We start from the raw sequence: 22,222 nt of genomic DNA, 5'->3' as shown, positions 1-22,222 counted from the left end.
TATTTTTCATGTGTTTCGAACAGAATTTAAAAAACAAATAATTTTGGATACTTAAACTTCTAAATTAGGGAATATTTTGCATTTATTGTTATAATAATTTGAAATCGATTTACTATCAATCAAGCAAAACAAAAATCTTTTGATCAACTGTAGCGACCTCTAAATATTAATCGATTTTGCTCTAATATGGACGAAACTTTTTTGTCTTTAAATGAACTTTGCATTTCCGCCCGGCGCTCTTTAAAATTTAAAAGTCAACATTTTTTTTGAAACATCCTAATCTTCATCTTCATTTTTACTTCACACTTACAAAAAAAAAAAAAATTAAATTGCTAAATGCAACCAATCAAAAATCTTTTAGATCTCCCCACCACCAACTAAATGATCCTGTCTGGCTTTCAACGATCCTTTCAGACCATTAATGATCTTCAACTTCCTTTTTAAGAAAGTTTATCTCGGAATACATTAATCTATCTATTTACTACGTAGTAACTACTTTACATCGATCTTGATAGATTTCTATTTGAATTACATTTGATTTTGGATTTTTACAATATAGACGCTTAAAATTTTTTAATCTCTTTTTTATTCTTTATAAAAGGAAGTAGAAGTCGAGTAGTTTTTCTATTTTGAACATCCATCGGAAATACATATTTTGATAAGCTCTGAATTTCGTAAATTTTGCAAAAATGAAGCTAACATATGTTTCCAGTATATGTGGTGTTAAGCGTGCAGAGGGCCGTCCACTTTTGGCGTTAGAACATTTTTTGAAGTCGAATAAATTTTCAGTTACGATGTATCTAGGAAAGAGCTAGGAAGAGAACTTCTACTTAGGGGGAAAAAAAGTGGCACTATGACTTTAAGGGAAATTAGATACTACCGGAAATAGACTAAACGTGTTCAAGTCCAAACAGAAGAAACTAGAAAGGAGAAGAAAGAGATAGAAGGTTCCTTACTTCGTAGAACTTCCTTCCTCCAATCCCTTTTTTTCTTTGGTTATTCCCAAAGTATAAATACCATTTCTAGATTTATAAATCTTTTACTCGAACTATGGTGCACTGGGTGCCTTTTTTTTTTGGGTGGAGGGAGAAGCGTAGTCTATGGTGGAGTTAGGAGGCTGACAAATAAATATCCTGCCTGTAAACTCTCTATCTATTTGGCAGGCAGCAGCAAGTCTTTCCTCTGGCCTGTAGGAGGAGGAGGAGCAGGAGGAGGGGACCTTTCTTCCGCCGTCTAGCCCAGCCAATAGAAGTCGCAGCCGGCTGATGTAGAGAGCAATCTAGCAGAAGTTCTTCTGTGTGTGTGATTGTGTTCCCTTTAAACCTCATCCATATCACTAGTTCAGAAAACTGTTTCTTTAGCAACGGAGTATAATATACCATTCTACAGCATACTTCCTCAATCACTGCCGGGTTTCTGTATAGACGGAAATAAGAAAAAGTATTATCCTTCTAAATGTAGAGATCGCCTAGCTTTTTTATTTACATTAAACACATATGTACTCCATTTATTTACTTTAAATCAAGAATGCTAGTCAATTATTTCGCCAGTAATAATTCATTAAATGTCTTGGACTTCAAAAAAAAAAGTGTTAAGTTCAATGTCGAACTTTCAATTTTTCAAGATTTCTACAAAAATATAACTTTTGAGGTGCCTGCGTCAGTAATTGGCTATCGTTACCAACTTTGATCTGCAAAATCCTTTATATTAAGCTAGATATTTATTTACTAAGGCCACTAGAAGCTTTTTGGGGGGGGGGGGGGTAGAGAAATAAGTTATTCAGGACTTAGTGAAGTCCAAAGCAGTAACCACACAGAAGACACACATCCTAGCGGTAACTGGTCTTGAGTGCTTAAAGCTTTTTGTATAATTAATTAGCCCATAATTTAAAACAGGAAATCCCATTTAATAGACGGTTGGAAAATATAGCAGCCTGCTGCAATCCATGCTGTTTTCCTTATAAAATCCAGAACTGAACATTTTGTACACCATTTTAAATGAACATTTTTTTTTTATGGTTGATTCTATCCTAGATCGACGTCAGATTATCATCCATTATCACAGGAGAACAGTACGACTTTACTTATTTTTCTGACTCCACAGTACACTCGCTGAGGCGCATTGTGGTACTGGGTTCGATTCCCGGTCTTGGGCCTTAGATTTTATTTAATGGTTAATAATAGAAATTTACACTAAAGTATGTTAGGCGGTGATAGGCTAGCCCCGCAAAGCTAAGATGTATTGCGGTATTGTGGGTTCGATACCCATTAAAGTGTGTTAGGCGGTAATAGGCTAGACCCGCAAAGCTAAGATGTATTGCGGTACTAGTATAGCTCTTAGATTTCATTCAATGGTTTAATTTGAGAAATTTATAGTAAAGTATGTTTGCTAGACCCGCAAAGCTAAGATGTATTGCGGTACTAGTATAGCTCTTGGATTTTTTTTTTTACTAGTTTATTATGAGTTTATAGTAAAGTATGTTTGGCGGTTATAGGCTAGACCCGCAATGCTAAGATGTGTTGCGGTACTAGTCTAGCCCTTGGATTTTATTTAATGGTTAATATGAGAAATTTATAGTAAAGTATGTTTGCTAGTCGGTTATAGGCTAGACCCGCAAAGCTAAGATGTATTGTGGTACTAGTCTAGCCCTTGGATTTTATTTAATAGTTAATATGAGAAATTTATAGTAAAGTATGTTAGGCGGTTATAGGCTAGACCCGCAAAGCTAAGATGTATTGCGGTACTAGTATAGCTCTTGGATTTTTTTTTTTACTAGTTTATTATGAGTTTATAGTAAAGTATGTTTGGCGGTTATAGGCTAGACCCGCAATGCTAAGATGTGTTGCGGTACTAGGCTATATTCCCAGTCTATACCTTTATTGGTTAATATGAGAAATTTATAGTAAAGTATTTTAGGCGGTTATAGGGTAGACCCGCAAAGCTAAGATGTATTGTGGTACTAGTCTAGCCCTTGGATTTTATTTAATGGTTAATATGAGAAATTTATAGTAAAGTATGTTAGGCGGTGATAGGCTAGACCCGCAAAGCTAAGATGTATTGCGGTACTAGTCTAGGCCTTGTATTTTATTTAATGGTTAATATGAGAAATTTATAGTAAAGTATGTTTGTTAATGACACCTAATTTGGTAGTTGGTCGTAAAGCCCACCTGAAAAAATAGGTATTACTTTACTACACTCGCTGATTCTAATCAACGATATTATTCAGCACTATGGGATCTAACCACATTTTCAAAATTTCTAAAGTTCAGGCAAATTCAATTACGTAAATTGTGTGGTAGTGTTAGTATTCAGATTTTTCTCCTTCTAAATTTTAAACTATTGGTGAGAGGGAAAAAATTTTCAGCTAATTGGAAAAATTCCATGTTTCTATAATTCCAGCAATATAAAAAGAAAAGAAGGGGGTCAATACTCCAGTATTTGTACAGGACTAAAGAATAAACTTGAAGAAAGAATAATGATAAAGAAAAAGCCTTAAGAAATAGGAATAAAAGGCAAGAATGAAATGAAAAAAACTGGTGCAAAGGGAGCTAATTACAGCATCTAAGCAAACAAGCTCCTGTAAGACCTAACTTTCCTGAAACCCTGTACATACAGACTCTACTTAATCCCACTACTTGTACCTGTATTGCTGAACACTGTTAACTTCTTCGCTCATTGTCTGGCTGAACTTTGCCTTAATTTTTTTGTGTGCTCCTTAGATAGCTTTGTTCTTTGTTCTTGAAGTTCTTTTTAAAAACTTTGCTGAACAGGTACTTTAACAAAAGAATGCCTTCTTTTTTTTCATTACATTTCTTTTTTCTTAATTATATCTTGATTATTTTTTTTATTTTGTTAAAAATATCTTTAATACAATTTAACTAGATTTTGTTGCAGTATTTGTCTTTCTTAGTGAAAGAAAATTGTAACAGTTCAAGAAAGTTGATGAAGTAACAGTTTAACCTTCAAGCGCCCCGAAAAATAAAAAGATAATTGTCACGCAATACATGAATGTCTTGCGGTTATAGTAGACCTAAATTTTTGTACTGTTGTTCATTATTTGTTTCTACTTTTTTGTATACTTTTTATACTTTTATCATTAGTAAGTTTTGACTATTTTTGTTTTTTTTTTTGTACACAGGTAGTCTTGAGTTATCTGATTGATGTATTCATGTATGGACCTGCTGTAAATTTGTGAGTACATTTTAAAATATTCTGTATTCATTCATTCTCTTATTACTTACAATTAAATGTTGTTAATGTAATTTTGTAAATTAATTAAATCTTTTTAAATTTTTTATATCGATTATTCACCAGAGATATTTAGTTTTTTAGATACGCGAAGTCCGAAAAAAGCGTTTTTTTATTTTATTTTCATTTTTTAAGAAGATAGTCTGTACTTTGTACGAATTAAATATTTCAAAATCTACTGCTGAAAATTTAATATTAGATTTAGTCTCATCAAAAAAAACCTAACCGGTAACTTACTGATCAAAATTATTTATAGCGGAAGTTGATACTTTTACATTGTATGCATGGTGCTCCCTAACCTCTATTTGAAATATTTTACAAAAAAAAAAAATCGATTACAGACACTTCTGGAGAAATGGGAGTTGATCGGCATTCCTCTAAAATACTATTTCAGTATATTGTACGGTACTGCACCCTGCAGATAATAAATACCGGTTGAATGTGTTGCTAAAAAAAGAAGTCTACGTTTTGAGGAAATTCCGCTACCATTCCGGAAGTACGAGGTGTGGCTATTAAATAACGAGACTATTGCTATAAAACATTTTATTTTAAATTTATACATATTTAGTTATTATCACCTTCAATATACACCACTCCCCTACCCTTACAACGCTCCATGCGAATTTACCATTGTTCGAAACAGCGCTGGAAGTCTTTTTCTATGAGCTCCTGCATGTCGCGTGTCGCTTTTTCTTTCACAGCCATCAACGGACTGAAATCGTGTTCCTTTTAATGTAGATTTGACTTTGGGGAACAGATCTAAAGTCATATGGGGCCAGGTCAGGCGAAAAAGGCGTTTGGCCTAAAACTGGGATGTTGTACTTGGCTTGAAACGTCTTGACAGACAATGCAGTGTGAGCCGGCGCTAGTTGTCTTGATGGAGGAGAACCCATGACTTGATCTTCCACGAATCGGGGTCGTTTTTTCCCTTACTCTTTCACAGAGTTGAGCAAGCACCTCACGGTAGTAATGTTGATTAATTATAATCGATATTTTCATTCTCGGCCATCTTGGAAACCACTTGAACCACTCAAAAACTTGCGCACGTGATAAACATTCATCGCCATAAACTACTTTTAATATCAGATAAGTTTCAGTAGCGGTTTTACCAAGTTTCACGTGAAATTTCACAACAAATCGTTGCTCTACTACATGTGTAGTATCACATGTTTTCGGCAAAACGAAACTAACACCTCTTACACAAACGACGGTTCCGGTCAGACAGATTTCTCTACAAACACGTGAGACGTTGCTATTAAAAGAGAAGGCTTTACGCTGCAAAGCTGTCGATCGTTAGGATTTGGCGCATGCATAGTTCTTTTGTAGCAGCATCAGTCTCGTTATTTAATAACCAAACCTCGTATACTAGTTTCCTTTATGGATTTTCGCTTTTCCAAGTTTCCCTCTCCCCTGATAATCGATCCTACGATTTTCTTTTAATTTGATCTGTTCTACAGAGATGTTCGTTTTAGGGCATTCCTTCGAAGGATGTATTTGGGTTGTCCCTAAAAAGTTGGGTACTTTTATAGAATATTTTTTAAGTAAGAAACATATAAATTTAAAATTTTTGTATGTTAGCTCGTCAAGAATTGAAAGTAAAATTGAAAAGGCGCCAGAGTATTAAGTAACGACCGGCCTAAATTATTCAAATCTTTCGCCCTAGTTTAAGATCACGTATTACGGGAAATACCAAGCCTAGGGGCCTCTCAGTAGTATACTATGGTTTACAGGAATGTACACTCTTCAAAGTGGGGATATGCTCAGTTTGTGAGTGAGATTATAATTACACAGGTTATATCTTCCAACTGGAATGCGCTATCCCCTAATTCATCTCTATGTTTGCTAACTATGTATATGTACTTACATTTTTTGAAACCGGAAGTAATTGTTGGGCTGGCTGAGAGAATGAAGAACATTGGGATTTTAGTAATTTACTTTTAACTCAGTAATTGTTTAGCCAAGTTATCCCTAGAGAGTATTCAGAAATAATTGCTGTTAAGGGCAACCTTCTGGGGTTCAAGGGTCATTCAGGTATTGACTCCAATCTAGTGCTATTTACTTTGAATTGTATAATTTCTTTCCCTGTTCGAATACTTCGCTACTAGTCCTCGTCAATTTCCTCCTAACTACCGGATATAAAATTGCATTCTCACAAATCTTGAACTTTTTTAATAAAAAAACAAAAAGAAAATATTTTTCTAGGGAACTTTTTTTAACGGAAGAGGAAGTAGGCTGCTCTGTGAAGTTGTCATATTAGATTTAAATAAGTTTTGGCATATTCAAATTTTGTATTGAAGAAAATGAGTAAGGTGTAAACTTGAGAATGGTCGTGTAATTTTTTGTAATGAGAACTTTTTGTAGATGTGTGTATGGTTTTAGAAGCAATGATAAATTATTTATATATAGACGATAGTCAGACTATTGTTTGTGCTTAGTACAGCAACAAACTGTATCGCCGACTGTGGTTTGATAAGTATATAATATATATTTCTATGGTTGGCTGTGGCGTGATATAGTATATAAATGTATGGCCGACTAGAGACCAGATACATCATGTATAGGATGTATAAACAATACACGATGGTGATTGTGGTGGAGGTAGACCAGACTGAAAATGGTGGGCGATCAGACCTTATCAGCAAGTTGCTAACATTTGGAATGGTTACTGTTGCCTGTAGGAACAAGTTTTGTATCTGCCGCTTCATTGGTCCGCAATGGTAGCTGCTGCCCTCTGTATCTTTCTCTCTCACTCCTCCACGGGCCTCTCTCAAACTAAAGTGAACAATGTCCCGCGAACCCAATGGGCGTGTTATTGTTTACCACGAATTCTAAAGAAACTAACTATCTACCATCAAGATATAAGTTCTTCAATGTATCTTAATGGTACTGAATGAAGGTAGTGCAACGTCAGTGCTGCCTCCACTTCCGCTTTAGAAATCTGGAAAAATGATTCTCACCCCCTCCCCCCTGTCATACTTTTATATCCAAAAACAAATGAAACCCTATGGTGAGCATCAAGACAGTCACGCAAAATTCTAACTAACTTTGTATATTACATTCACATACATCCGGCCAACTAATACGTCTTTTAGCACGAGATTTCACTATCACAATGTAATCGTACAGTATACTGAAGGGCATCCCCTAAGAACCCTGCTTGAAATAAAGTTCCCTGGAAGATAATGGCTAGATAAAAGCGATAGATGAACATGTATGCAATGTGTACGAACAAAGAACAAACTATTGGGGTCTATTATCGAAAAAAAAAAAATGCAATTACTTTTATTTATTCTAAAAATTACGTCATTAATGACAATTTGCAATGGCAAATATTAAAAATGACAACAATGACTTCAAAATGGGTAAAGTAAAGTAATTGCCTATTTTTGCAAGTAGGCTTTACGTCCAACTACCAAATTAGGTGTCGTGGACGGAGGCGACTAGCAAACATATTTTACTGTAAATTTCTCATATTAACCATTAAATGAAATCCAAGGGCTAGCCTAGTACAGCAATACATCCTAGCTTTGCGGGTCTAGCCTATAACCGCCAAACATACTTTACTATAAATTTCTCATATTAACCATAAAATAAAATCCAAGGCATAGACTAGTACCGCAATACATCTTAGCTTTGCGGGTCTAGCCTATAACCACCTAACATACTTTACTATAAATTTCTCACATTAACCATTAAATAAAATCCAAGGGCTAGACTAGTACAGCAATACATCTTAGCTTTGCGGGTCTAGCCTATAACCACCTAACATACTTTACTATAAATTTCTCATATTAACCAATAAATAAAATCCGTTAGACTAGTACAGCAATACATCTTTGCTTTGCGGGTCTAGCCTATAACCACCTAACATACTTTACTATAAATTTCTCATATTAACCAATAAATAAAATCCGTTAGACTAGTACAGCAATACATCTTAGCTTTGCGGGTCGAGCCTATAACCGCTCGGCTACCGTGGCGTCTGGTTGAAGTCATAACAATACTTACAAAAAATAACATAAAACAAGGTAAAAAAAGATTATTGCTAGTTTCGACATAATTTTGTTATATCCAATAATTCCTTTGCTTTCATAATTGGAGCTTTCTTCTTTTTTGATTAATGAATCAATCACCAAATTGATTAATGAATCAGACGATTATCATTTTAGTCAATGTTGATTCATAAACATATCGGATTTTAAGGGAGAAATCAGCATGATTATTCCATTCATTATTCTCGAAATGATGACGCACCGAAGAATGGTTGTAAATTTTCATCAATGCGCTTTTTTTTTGCGGATTTATATTTCAAATATAAAAAAAAAATTAATAAAACTACATTTTCTTACTCAGAGGACGTTTCCGGTGTAAAATCAAAATCGGAAATTGGCACAATTACAGCACTTCTTCTTACTTAGTTGAGAAAGTTAAAAAAAATAAAATAAATCTAACTTAGAACCCATAAACTGCTGACATAATTTCAAGAAAACTGCCCAAAATTTATGACTTCCTTTTTTGGGTGGAAAGAAATGTAAAAAATAAATAAAAAAGAAATAAAGTTAAAAGATGAAAACAAGATAAGAATAAAGTTTTAAATGACGCAAAATTTTCTTCTGCTCTTTCTTTATTTGTTTGTTTGTTTTTTTCCCCTTTATCTTTAAAGTCGGGACGAGAATGGAAGCGACGGGAAGCTTTGGAAATTCGATGATGGAAAACAAAAGCTAGTGGATGAAGAGAGAGAAAAGGCAGAAATAAAAAAAGAACAAGGAAAAACAACAGCTTTGTTGTCATTCGATGCCTTGTACAGAGCACAGGGATGTCTCGTCTTCAAATTTGTCGACTTCCTTCCACTAATACTTTCATCTTGAAGGGCTCTGGTTTCCCGAGCGTTGGAGGCTTTTCTCTCTAGACAAAAGAAACCTCTCAACCTAGAGGTGTTGCCTGCCCCAAGGGAACCTGCGATTTATAATTGTTTGCAATCACTGTATTACGAAGTTCTTTTTTTTTTTTCTTATCCGTAGTTAGTGGAAGTACTGCGCTCGTACTCTTTGCTACTCTAGGTATTGATCCGACCTGGAGCTCCAGGACATCATTCTTCATCTTTCTTTCCACGCATCTGCCTTGGATCTTACCTTGGTCTTCACTAGAGAGTGAGTCATCATGTTTCACCCTATCTCCTGTCTTCTTCCAGATCTTCTCATAACCACCTCCCACTTGGTCCACCCTCAAACGTTTTCCTGCGCTCCCATTTGTTTCTACATCCTGTGTAAAGGTGGTCCAGCCAGCGTAATCTTCCCCACAATAACTAGTGCTCCTAATAAGCTACTTCATCACTCCGAAAATGGTCCACTGCAGAGAATTATCTTCTGCTGATGTTAAAGTCTGGATTTACGATTATTTTATAGCACCGCTGGGGTGTTAAGATGGCTTTGTATATAGTGAGATTCGCTCTTCTAGATAAACTCTGTTCACTTACTGGTCAACAACTACAGAATTGAATCTAACATAAACTCTGTCCAATTTTAACACTAGGAAATTAGGTTTGGAATGATATAATTGATAGATTCATTTTATATACAGATTAAGGAGAGTAAGTTTTGCCTTGGAGCTAGAATTTCTTAGTGCAGAATGTAGTCTACATTATGAACATACGAGGCATGTCCAGAAAGTAAGTGTACTGAGGCTCTCACGGCGGGAGAGATTTTTTTTCGACAGGTTGGCTACAATGCCGTGTAGCCTGATTCCTCCCCTCCGCAACGAGACCGGTTCGAGGTCAGTACGTTGAGAACTGTCGACGCGACAATAGGTTTCGTGAAAAATGTCAATCCAATCTTCCCTTCAATACCCACATGACCCGGCCACCCATTCTAGCCGAACTTTGTTGTGCCGCGTCAGTAGTTCTAGGGCCTTCCTGCATTCCCAAACCAGGGAAGAGGTCATTCTGAAGGATACAAGAGCCTTCAGTGCGCAGCCTGGCTGTCCGAAAAGATACGAATCTCCCTATTACTAGGTTCCATCTACAGGTTTTCCTTTAGCACATATTTTAATAGCATATTCCCTGCCAAGATTCTTTTTTTTTTTTTCTTTTTTCTTCTAACCTTAATTTAAATCATTTGTGGCTTTGAAGAGATATGTTGCCCAACCTGCACATCTTCCTTGGAAAGATAGCCCTTTGAGGTTTATGTAATATGTACCTAATGTAAACCTTTTAATCGGCTCTCACGACAAACAGAACCCGCAGTTTGAAAGCACTTGGTAAGTCCTTTCGCCCACTAGCGGGTGCCGCCTAGCGGTAATAACTGAAATTAATTAGAGTTTCCCTCTCACTGTGCAAAAAGGTTTACTAGAGAGAAGGTTTACAATTAATCAGGTTTTCCAGCTGGACTTGTTTTAATAAGTTACCATGAACATGAATGTTTTCTTAATGTAGCGCAGAGAGTTAGCCAACCCAGGCCAGAGCAAGCAAACTTTCTAATCGGATATGTATGTAATAGAGTTTGTAAAGGGGTTCAGTTCAGTTCAAGTTAGGAGAGGAAGTACGTCAGTGGGGGGTGTTGCTTGCATTAGAGACCAACCTGAGTGGCGGTGGGTGGGAGAGAGGCGGCATACGTAGGTAAATTATCTTAAACTTTTAAAAAATTCAACAGGTTTTTCTGCAGCACTGCGAAGCTGTATCTCCCCCACAATTTGGTATGCGTGGGTACGCCAGTGGGTGCTGGGATTAGTTGTCTGGGTATGTCTGGGTATGTGACCTCAGCCCGGACGGATTGAATGTCTGAGTAATTTCCCAAAGTCTTGATTTAATTTGTTGCTTTTTTTTTAGGTTTCTAAAAAAAACTTTACAGTTTTTTATTTTTAATTAAAAAAAATAAAAGTCTAGCTCGAAATTGTGTGACGTAATTATTGTAATTTTCATAAAGTTAATGCTAAAGAAAGCGTGATGTCATAACACCCTTGATTGTAGTCTGTAGATTGTATTAGAAGGGCGGTTCCACCAAAAAAGAGGAAGGTACGCAGGCAATCCAAAATGGTTCCCATTGTTCCCCGCCCAACCCTCATCTCATCAAAGATACCGGGACTTTAAAACAACAAATCCAGCTAAAGGTTGCCAGATGCCAATACAATAAACTAATAAAGTAGCAACAGGATACTAGAGAGCATGGCGACTCAATCGCTACAGTGCACTGGAATAAACCTAGAAAGTGCTGGTAAAGATTACCGGATGCTACAATCTCCTGTAGGGAAACATTTAACCTCCCCCGAAGATGGGAAATCTAGTTTTAGAATAAACGGGGCACACCTCTACAAAGTGCTGCACAGTCTCATTGGACTAACCACAGCCAGCACAAATTGGCGACTGGATAAGGCCACATTTGAAAAAGTGGGTACACTAAATTCGCATGCCCACTCAACACCTGCACCAACTGGCCGGATCCGGGACCTACTAAAACCAACTATAACTGTGTTTTTGACAGGCCAAGAATTTCTCTTTAGCCTGACGGCAGCCAGCTCCAGGATCTCCACCGTTTCCGAGACGTTCCTTCAAAAATCCACTGCTCCACCTCTGTTCTACAACAAGTCGATAGGATATAGGCGATAATGAGCTGAGGAGTCACTTGTTATTAACGCAGCTCCTTCCTTTGCTGTTTCATCAGCAAGTTCGTTACCTGGAATCCCGGAATGACCAGAGGGAACCAAGCAGACCGAAACAGTATTCAAAGTTCCCAACAAATTGAGAGCAGAATGGCTAAGAATTGACCGAGATTTGGTTCTTACTTGGAGAGGCCAGAGCTCATTAATTGCAGCCTGGCTATCCGTGAAGAACCGTAATATCAGTATCGGCAAATCTCTTCCAGCGGAGTAAAGTAGCTGCCATCTCAACATAACACCCTTACAGCATCTCTAAAGATCCCTATTCTCTGACAAAAGGATTCTAACCTAGGCAGACCTAACCGTACATTAGGTGCAGTTTAATAAGAAATACCTAGAGCAGTGGTTCCTAAATTTTTTGGCACACTTCTCACTCATTACATTGTAGAACTAGTTCTTCCAAGCCACGCAAGCAAGCCCTTCTATCTAACTGTAGTACTCTGTTCAGAACTTCTTTTTTTTAAAAAAGCCCTTTGCTGAAAGTAGGTATAAAAAGAGAACTATTTCGTAAAAAACTACTGATTAGAACTAATTCTCAAATCTAGTTCCGGTTAGAGATAATAAAAAACCTGATTACTTTAACCAACATTAACTTAATTGCAGTTGGTTATTAACCTTTTTTTGAAGTTGTTGACATGATGTAGTTAAAATTCTGGATGATTTTAGAATGGATGCAATGATAAGAGATAACCATATAGCTCGAAAGTTTATTGGCTATATAGCTCGTTAAAGACTGAATTGCACCAATAAGCCGGTCGCTTTTTTTTTTTTTTTTTAAACTAGCATTGTCACTTGTAATAGCCAACTCTAATAAAGTTTAAATCATAAATAAATAATAGCTTCAGTTATGGTATATAAAAACAAAGCAACTGAGATTTTAATAGCCTAACAAAAGTGGTTTTTAAAGCCACTGGATCTTCTGATGAGTAGAAGGTAGACTTTGTCCGATTGCAGACTTGACATGTAACATTGTGCACCATTGGAAGAACTCCTTGAATCAAAAGACCTTGGAAAGTAGAGCGTCCATTCAAGTGCTAGACGAAAAGTATGTTCGGCCGTGTAAAAAGAAAGATGATAGATCTAATGAGGACATCCTTACAGACCAAAAAACACTCCAGGGATTGCGGTTGCTAGGGGACTTTCTGTCCGAGAATCCCAGGGAACCTAATTAGGTTATTGCAAGTCAATACAAAGTCAACACACTCAGTTCATTTCCGTGGGCGTTTTATTTGAGAGAGAGACAGGCAGTGCACTCTACTGGGGAAAACCATCGTATATTTCATTTCCTTTTTGCGGTATTTACTTATTTTTTTGGAAATATTAAAATTAATTGCTCACTAATGTTCTAAGAGAGAGGTAGTCAATACACTGAAATTTTTTGAGTACTTCCTCCCTAACAAATTTAAGGAAAGGTTCTGATCGCGCCAAAATTTTCAAAATCTGGACGGAAATACCCAATTTGGAGCCTCCCACTTCTAAATTTTTAGTAAAATTTGTGTGCCTGGGTGTGTTTGAAAAGAGAGAAAACCAGCAGAGAATGAGAAGCCCCCCCCTGACTGCCTGGAAAATTCCTGAATTGAATTGATTTTTCTACGTGAATGTTCTTGCAAAGATGGCTCCAAGGAGTTTATTTACAAATTTTACGTTAACTGTACTCTCATGTTAATCCATAATTCTTTTATGACGACTTTCAAGAGCTGTGACGTTATTTTTTGTTCTATATTATGTTTAATTTCTAGGATTTTAAGTGGGCGTTGAATTAACTGTTGGAATTGAACATTTTCTACTGTTGTTGAGAGATTATGATGCCCAAAATATTTCTGTATTTAATTAAGGACGACTAAATGCTATTGAATCAAAATTACCCATTTTTAGATTTAATTACTGCCGTAATATTGGGTCACCACTTGCATATATATATACATTTTTATTTATTTATTTTGTAATTTACAATCTGTATAAATATATACAATAAGTAAATTGGAGGTAAATAAGATGATGAGAGCAGGATGAGAGAAGCTACCCAACGGTAGCACTCTCTAGATGAGAGAGGAGAGAGGAGAGATTTAGTTCGTCAGACAGTAAGGAAGTCGCGGGGCCACTGGCGATTCAGTCGACGAGGAGTATTGTTAGGGATGTCAGAGGAGGCGAGAGACTGTACAAGAGGATTTGAGTTAGTAGAGAGAGCAGTATGGAATTTTCGATATTTAGTCTTAGCGAGTTGGTCTATAAAGGGAATATTGAGGTCGTTGTGAAGAGTGAGGTTAGTCACCGTAGAAATGGAGCGTCAGCTATCTGTCGGAGGAGTTTTGACTGAAATGTCTTGTACAGTCCGTATTTTTTTGTAGGTTTGACTGAACCCCACAGCTCTAGTCCGTAAGTCCACATAGGTTTGAGAATAGTACTGTATATTAAGCGATTGAATTCAAAAGGGTGATTTGGAGCGTCTTCCAAGAAGTCACTTCTTGCGTATATATTTGCAGTTCAATTTGTGAGTAACCTATGGGAACATAAGGACTAGAGCTGTGGAGTTCAGCCAAACCTACAAAACATACGGACTGTACAGGACAATTCAGTCAAAACTCCTGCCGACAGATAGTTGACGCTCCTTTCTACGGTGACTAACCTCACTCTTCACAACGACCTCAACCTCCCCATTCGTACAACAATTAGCCAAGACTATTCACCAAAAATTCCATACTGCTCTCTCTAGTTGGTCTAATCCTCTTGTACTGTCTCTCGCTTCCTCTGACATCCCTAATACTCCTTGACGACTGAATCGCCATTGGCCACACGACTTTCTTGTAGGCTGAAGACCATAAACATCATTATGTTATTATCCTGTAGAGAGTGCTCTCTCTCCTCTACTGCTCTTCCCGCACCAGTTCATCATATTTACCTCCTATTTACTCATTATACAGATTGTAAATTACTAAATAAATAAAGAAAAAAAAGATTTTGTAAGTCCAATTCAGAACATGAGAGATAAGAGTTGTTGAGTTGTACAGTGATGACAAGAGTCTGTCGCGTAAACATTTCAGTGAACTTCACACAAGTTGAACAGCCACCCGTCCGTCTTTATACTCTTAACTTGACGGCCTTGTCTTGTTTTCTACCCCCCCCCCCAAAAGGTAAAAACTGTACCCAGGGGTTTGTCTGTGACAATGTTATAGTATGTGAAGAGGGAACACAGCTACCTACATCTGTGTTAATGTGGCACCCGAGTGACGAGAGTGACAAGTCACATTGCTGCTTGTTTTTGTTATGTGTGTTGTTGTTGTTGACAGGGCTTTTATATACGTATGTGTGGCCATACTGTGGTTTTGTTGGGTTTTCGCGGCCGTATGTCAGTTAGTGGCCCGGGTGTATAACCTCCTACTTCCGCCCGTTAGTGTGTTGTAAGTGTATCTTATAAAGTGACATTCCTTTACACTCTGACACTTTTAACAATGCACTCCATTAAGCTGAATTGAAAAAAATAACACTAACTTGACTACATCTCAATATAATACTTAATATAATAAATACACGTACCTACCTAATATAATACAAATTTGGATCAAAATCCATTAACTAATTTTACTGGACTTTTCTTTTTTTTGGGTGTTACCATATTTAACAATCGCTTTCACCTTCCGGAAAATTACGCCTAGGAAAATTGACTCGTACTTTAAAAATAAAAACTAGAATTCTTAGAAAAGAAAAGTTAAAGGAAACAATTTACCCTTTAAAAAGAAAAACTTGAACAAAAAGATAGAAAGAACAAGAAAAAAAAGGAGTTTTCCAGAAAAAGAGAAAAAAACTTAGCCGAGAACTTTTCTCTTGTAAAGGAGGAAACTCTAGAGAAATATATTAGCAAAAGCAAAAGCTAACTTTTTCCCCTAGCTAGGAGGCAGTTGAAGTGGCTAGCATTTTCCCAGTTGGTAGCAGCGCTGTCTGGGAGACACTTTCAAAAATATGTATTTTATACGTACAGAAAAAAAAAAGACAGTGAAATTTATACGTGCTAGTAATAACGGGGGCCAAGCATTCTTTTCTAGGTAACTGAATTGGTGACATGTTTAAATTGTTAGTAGAGAGGGACAGTTCTATACAATTACTGGGAGAGCAAAGCACATAAAACTGGAGGAAGGAGTTTTAAAAAACAGATCTGACACAACTAATTGTCCCATTTCCAGAAAAAAAAGGCTGGAAAATAAAAGAAAAAAGATTATATATTTCCACTGTCTTCTCTGACATAGTGTACGACACTATTTCTCTTGTTCTCGAACTGTGAAGTTTGTAACAAAGCTTTACATTTTTTTTTTAATTTTATATTTTTTTAAACCTCAAAATAAACCCGATAGATAGATAAAATTTATTTAATAGTTGAAAGTATATACGTACATTGGAGTGCCAGTACAAATACTATAACCTCCAGCTAATTACATACATTGTTACAAAAATATAAAAGTAAATAATGAGGGGAAAAACAATGAAAAACCCTCAGCCTCCAAGGAAAGTTTTACTTCAGGGAGTCCCTAACTCTCCTGTGTGCCTGTGCACCGTGTCCAAACTATAGTCCTCTAATTAGTTTGCAGAGGTGGTTGTGACTTGATTCACACTTACTGAAGAAACCAGCAGCGAGGTACTTGATGTAGTGTTCTACATAGTCCATGTTGGTGTTAGAGTGTAAGAAGTCTATAATACGGTCTGTAGCGGGGGGGGGGGAGTTGTGACCAGTCTGAGGAATTTATTTTGCAGGATCTGCAGCGAGGCGATATTGGATCGACATGTCCAAACTCAAAGGAGGGACAAGGACATAAAATTAACATGGGCCTAACCACTACCTTGTACTGGAGGAGTTTATTCTCTTAGGGACAGTTTCAGAACAGCGGGAATGGCACTCGAATGGCTGCCTTACCCTTCATTGACTCTATCCTTTATGTGGGAGGTAAAGGTCAGCCCACGATCCAGTAATACCCCCAAGATACTTGATAGTGGCTGCCCACGGCACAATTCGTCCACCGAAGTGGACATGTCGATACAAGGAACACACCAACATTAAATAATACTTCCTTTTTGGAGGAAAACCTCATCGGAGTGAAAAATCCATTCATTTCCGGTTTGGGGGGATAGTTTTTCAGTAAATTAGTTACACTTTTAACCATCCTTTGAATCACCTAAGCTACAAATACTGTACTTTACACTGCAATGGTCCTTTTAGAGGGAAACCTTCCTTTACTCGCTTTCTCTAAGAAGTGATTTTAATTGAATTTTCTTTAAGAAAATTACATCCATAAAAGTTATAGTCCAATATGAGTACCAATGTGCGTCATGGGAAAAACTCAGGAAAATTAATAAATCCATTCTGTAAATTGCCATTTCCAGAAGACGCAGTTTGATTGCTAATTTACAAATTGAGTTCCTAGTTCGGACTTAATCAAAATCTTATGTTTCAGCTTCCGGTTTCTTTTTTTTTTGTTTCTTAGAGAAAATTCATTTAGACACAGTCCATTTTCTAATAGCCCCCCCACACAAAGAGGAACTCAAAATGAATATTTCCGGTGTAAAATTCATTTTGAACATTTCTCACGATCGCTGTACTTCCTGTTAGTAACAGGAAGTTAAAAGTCGTATATCCCACCATAAGATTAAGATTAACTTAGTGAGACTCGACCAATGCCCCTACGGCACCACAAGAAGCTTATTGTGCCCTACTCCTTTTTAGGATCTAGTAGACGAAACCTCCCCTACTAAAGAGGTTGAGGACTTTCCATACTAGTTCTTTTTGCGCTACTATCTCCTTTAGTCTCAAAGATCCAAAGGTTTCATAGCGCAACCGCTCGAATGCAGCGCAATCTGAGAAGGCCGTCTCTCCTCTTCCTGACACAATCTGCATAACAGTTCCGGGCTAATAAGCCCCCATAGATGCTTCCTGAACTCATCATTCCCTGTGAATAGGCCTGCGTTTCAGAGTAATCTGATTTTCCTACCCAAGCACAGAGTCTCTTCGGTTCTTTGTTTACACCAGCCAAGGCAAGCAATATAGTCTTGCTGTGTTTAAACCCCAGGACACATCACCCAGTTCTTTTCATGCTCTCTCCAGATCCAGTCTCTCGTATAGTCGCACGAACTCTGCATCCTTGGTGATCCCCAGGACTCCTACTAGTAACAGGAAGTAAAAAGTCGTATATCCCACCAAAATATAACAAGTAATTTTAAAGTCGTTTTCAAAATTTAAATTCGTATAATTTTCTTCATTTTTACTAATTCTCGTATTTAATGTTTGTTATTTATTAGCTATTTCATTTTCTGTCTGTATAAATAATATTTTCCATCATTGGTTATTTTCGTGTTAATAATAAACTTGAAAAAAGAAAATATAAGCGGAAAAAATGAGAAAGTCCAAAGATGGCAGAACGAAATGTCGGTTTCTGTTTTTTAGAAAATTACCTCAGCTGACAGGTTAAGGAAGTGACACAGTGCCAATTTGGTTCAGGAAATTTGGCAGGAGAATGTCACACACTGCTTTTCAAGTTTCACTGGCCCCTCTTTTTCTTTCCTTGTTCAATTCATGTCCGTTATTTTTCTCTTGGATATAGAGAGTTTTCTTTTTTCCAATTTTCTCAGTAGTTGGTTATCAGGTTCTTTTTCTTTTTCTTGTAATTTAGAGGTTTTATTATTTTCTCATTTATTGAATTATGGGTAACTTTTAATTTGTAGTTTTCTCGTAATTTTTTTTTGTTGCTTTCTAAAGGAAAATTTTCAAACTTCCACCGGAAATACAAAAGTTTGAACTTGTTAGTCCATTTTGATACTTTTGTCGCTTTAGATCCCTAAGTTACAGCAAAATCCTCCTACCGGAAGTGCGATTTTACAGATAAATACCTCAATATAGGTATTTCCGGTAAAAACTCTTTATTTCCAACTTAGACGCGATCACAAGCCTTCCTCTTTCTCCGGAATAAGGGAAGGTGACAGATGTTCTAGAAAGGGAGAAGACATTATGCTAATCACCTGGAAGAGAACGATGATAATATTAAATTAAAGACAAAGTGGAAAACGTGGAAATTGCTTGGCAATAATTTAAAGATTTGAGTCAACTACATCTTCGATGTCGTCGCACTTTTCCCTCTAAGTTCTTTATATTACTCTCATCCTGAAGGGGATGGAGAAAGTAGTACTAAAGGGCTTACTTAATCGTGGAAAATATATTAAAAAATGTAATGGCCATTGAAAGAAGTTTCACTTTTTTTTTTTTAAGACCCATCTGGGGGAAAGGTGAAGAAGTGTACAGGGCTGATGATGGCAGCCAGCCCTTCCAACCCTTTCCTCGATTCTAGAAAGTCACGTCTTACTCTTTATTTCTTCTCCCAACTTCCAGGCCTCTCTCTCTCTCTCTCTCTCTCTTCTTTTTCGACTTAGCTCCCTTTAACTGCTTGCTTTGTTCCGTTTCTGTCAAGTGGAACTGAGTAGATGGAGATTATGCTTAGCGGAAGAGGAAATGGAAAAGATACTGGTTAAGCTGCTTATTGCCGTATTGGGGGTTATGGGGGGTATTTGAGCAGAATAGGGTCGAGCGTAATTCCATTTTTTTATAGATTTTGTTGGGGGCATATTATTGACCGCAGTGGAGGAGATAAGTCTATCATGCAGATGTGTCTATTCAACATGCAGTGGTTGGTTGCCAATGGTTGGCTCCAACTGCAGTGTTAACAGTGTTCTGTCGATCTAGCAAGTCAGGAGATCAGGGCTGTTGACACCTATAGGACGTAGGACTCAGGAATATTGCGGTGACAACAGAAGGGCCAACTGCTGAAGCCAATTGTGGTTAGGTCCACAGTCCGCATAGTCCCCTCATAGCAGCCATGTTTATTGTATCTCTGACCGGTCTTTAGTACTTTCATCCATCAGTAGGTGTAGAGATTTTGACGTCACTCGTGTTTCCAACTTGCACTTAATCGGGCAAGTGTAGTCTCCTGGTTAGACAAACACTACAGTGGAATATAATGGTGGACATAGCCGTCCGACTGGCAAAGAACAAACGCCAGCGTAATGAAAACAGTATCTGACGATAAGCTTTTATTTGGTTATTCTGCACAACACTCAGCAGACAGACAAATATACAGACTCACTGACCTGCGAAGCTAATATGTATTGTGGTACTGGGTTCGATTCCCGGTCTTAGGCCTTGCATTTTTTTAATGGTTAATAAAAGAAATTTACAGTAAAGTATATTAGGCGGTTATAGGCTAGACCCGCAAAGCTAAGATGTATTGCAGTACTAGTCTAGCCCTTGGATTCTGTTTAATGTTTAATATGAGAAATTTATAGTAAAGTATGTTTGCTAGTCGCCTCCGTCCACGATCCCTAATTGGTAGTTGGACGTTAAGCCCCGCCTGAAAAAATAGGCAATTACTTTACTTTTTTTTTTACAGACTAATTTTAAAAAAAACACACAAGAGGGCCTCAAAACCCTTACTCGAAATCGGAATATTGAAACCGCGATGCTTCCTCTTCCCCAAATAGAATCAAAGGAGGCGTAAGACCGAAATTAGCGACATTTTTCGTTTCTTGGATTGGTCAGTCATCCAAAAAGTAGGATCGTACCCTGCAGTTAGTAGTAATAAAATGTTTTAAAAATTCTTTGTTTGAAAAAAATTCTATTAATTAGTTCCTGGAGAGTAGAGGCTCCAGAATATCGTGTGAGTTATACTCCAGATTCTTTTTTTTTATGACGAAATAAAAAGAGAATATTTAATTAAGAACGTAATAAATTTCTCAGCGTTAATTACAGTCAGTTTTTTTTTGTTATTATGTTAATTAGGTGAGAGTAGGAGGTCTTTAAGGAGTTACTTTTTGTTCGAAGTTTTGTAAGTCCCTGCATAGTGAAGAAGGGTACTTCTAGTGGATCTCCCTGTAGACTTTGTCTAAGCACTAAGTCCTTAGTACTTCATTCTATGCACTCATGGCGGAGGAAGGAGAGTGATTACGATTCCCTGTAAAGCACCATTTAAGTGACGTGCACGATTGTCTCTAACCGCTCGGCTATCGTGGCGCCTAGCAAACATACATTACTATAAAATTCTCATATTAACCATGAAATAAAATCCAAGGCCTAGACCGGGGGAATCGAACCCACTAACCAACAATACATCTTAGCATTGCGGGTCTAGCCTATAACCGCCTAACATACTTTACTATAAAATTCTCATATTAACTATTAAATAAAATCCAAGGGCTAGACTAGTACCGCAATACATCTTAGCTTTGCGGGTCTAGCCTATAACCGCTCGGCTATCGCGGCGCCTGTCATTATTGAATGTATTTTTCATTTTTCTGATATTTTCTATTCGAAGTCGTGTGAGTGTTCAAACCCAGATTTCCCCCTCCACCTCATTTTTATTCTATCACTTCTCTTTGATAAAAAAAAAAAAAAAACGAAAATTCTGAAGGGCAAATCCGTGTAAATTGCAAGATACCCTTAGGGGGATTGAGTTCTTATAATATTCTTTTGTTGGAAGGACTATGTAAGTTATTCAAGAGAAGAGAGAAGAGAGAGAGGGAGAGAGCAAGGCTATGTTTGAAGATAGAAGCGTAGATTGTGTGCGGGTGTTGGTAAAGATGGAGTCGCTAGTGAAAATACAGTAGTCTGGGTAAACAGAGAGGGAATTTTCCCATAGAGGAAGTGGAGGATGGTGGTAAAGGCCTGGGTTACTTTGTGCCCTGGGTTATATAGTCATCCTTGATGCCTGTCTAGGATCAGCTAACCCAAAATAAACTCCCTTCTACCTTGTGTAATATAGCCTGCCAAGCAATACCTACCCTTGCTTCTTCTCTAGGTATGGATGTATTTACATAGCATTTAGTATTCACAAGTTTCATTCTTATTATCCTATAGGATAAAACACACTGGTATACCTAGGACAGCTGAACTATAACGACTGCTACTTCTATAAAAGGTTACTTCCGGACCTCGGCAGTTTTCTTACTCACACATGATTTGCGGTGAAGAAGGGTAAAGAAAAATGGTCCATTGTCGAATCCCGGTTCGCATTGTTACTCTTTTCTTCGGCAATAAATCTATTTCTTAAATTCTATCCCATTTCATCTCCTTTATCCAGGTAATATATTTTGAAATTTGAGATTTTGCAAGGTGGTACCTCATATCAGCGGTTCCACTGGCTGAAAAATAATTATAATTTATATTTCATCAATTTTTTTGTTTTAAACTCGCTTCAAGTTCAGAGTTTTTAATTTTTTCCCCCCTAAATAAATGGGGATGAAATGAGACGCCACGGTAGCCGATAGGTGAGACCTGCGAAGCTAATATGCATTGTGG

General features: G+C 37.2%; 1 protein-coding gene across 13 annotated transcripts in view; it reads left to right on the top strand.

Annotated features, from left to right (window-relative positions):
* The window catches only part of LOC141447722 (uncharacterized), a 610,137-nt gene that overhangs the window by 248,459 nt on the left and 339,456 nt on the right, over window positions 1-22,222 (top strand). For 10 of the 13 annotated variants that reach the window (XM_074115490.1, XM_074115497.1, XM_074115483.1 and 7 more), the window contains one exon: window positions 4,139-4,191. The exons of the other annotated variants lie outside the window; for them this stretch is intronic. The gene's annotated coding sequence lies outside the window, so the exon portion shown is untranslated. The remainder of the gene's footprint in view (window positions 1-4,138; window positions 4,192-22,222) is intronic. 13 annotated transcript variants of the gene reach the window in all.

The sequence above is a fragment of the Rhodnius prolixus genome, unplaced genomic scaffold (assembly GCF_049639745.1).
Source record: "Rhodnius prolixus isolate KJV_2025 unplaced genomic scaffold, Rpr scaffold_13, whole genome shotgun sequence".
NCBI classification, from domain to species: Eukaryota; Metazoa; Arthropoda; class Insecta; order Hemiptera; family Reduviidae; genus Rhodnius; species Rhodnius prolixus.
Note: the sequence above shows the minus strand (reverse complement) of the source record. Positions and strands in the feature narration are given on the sequence as shown.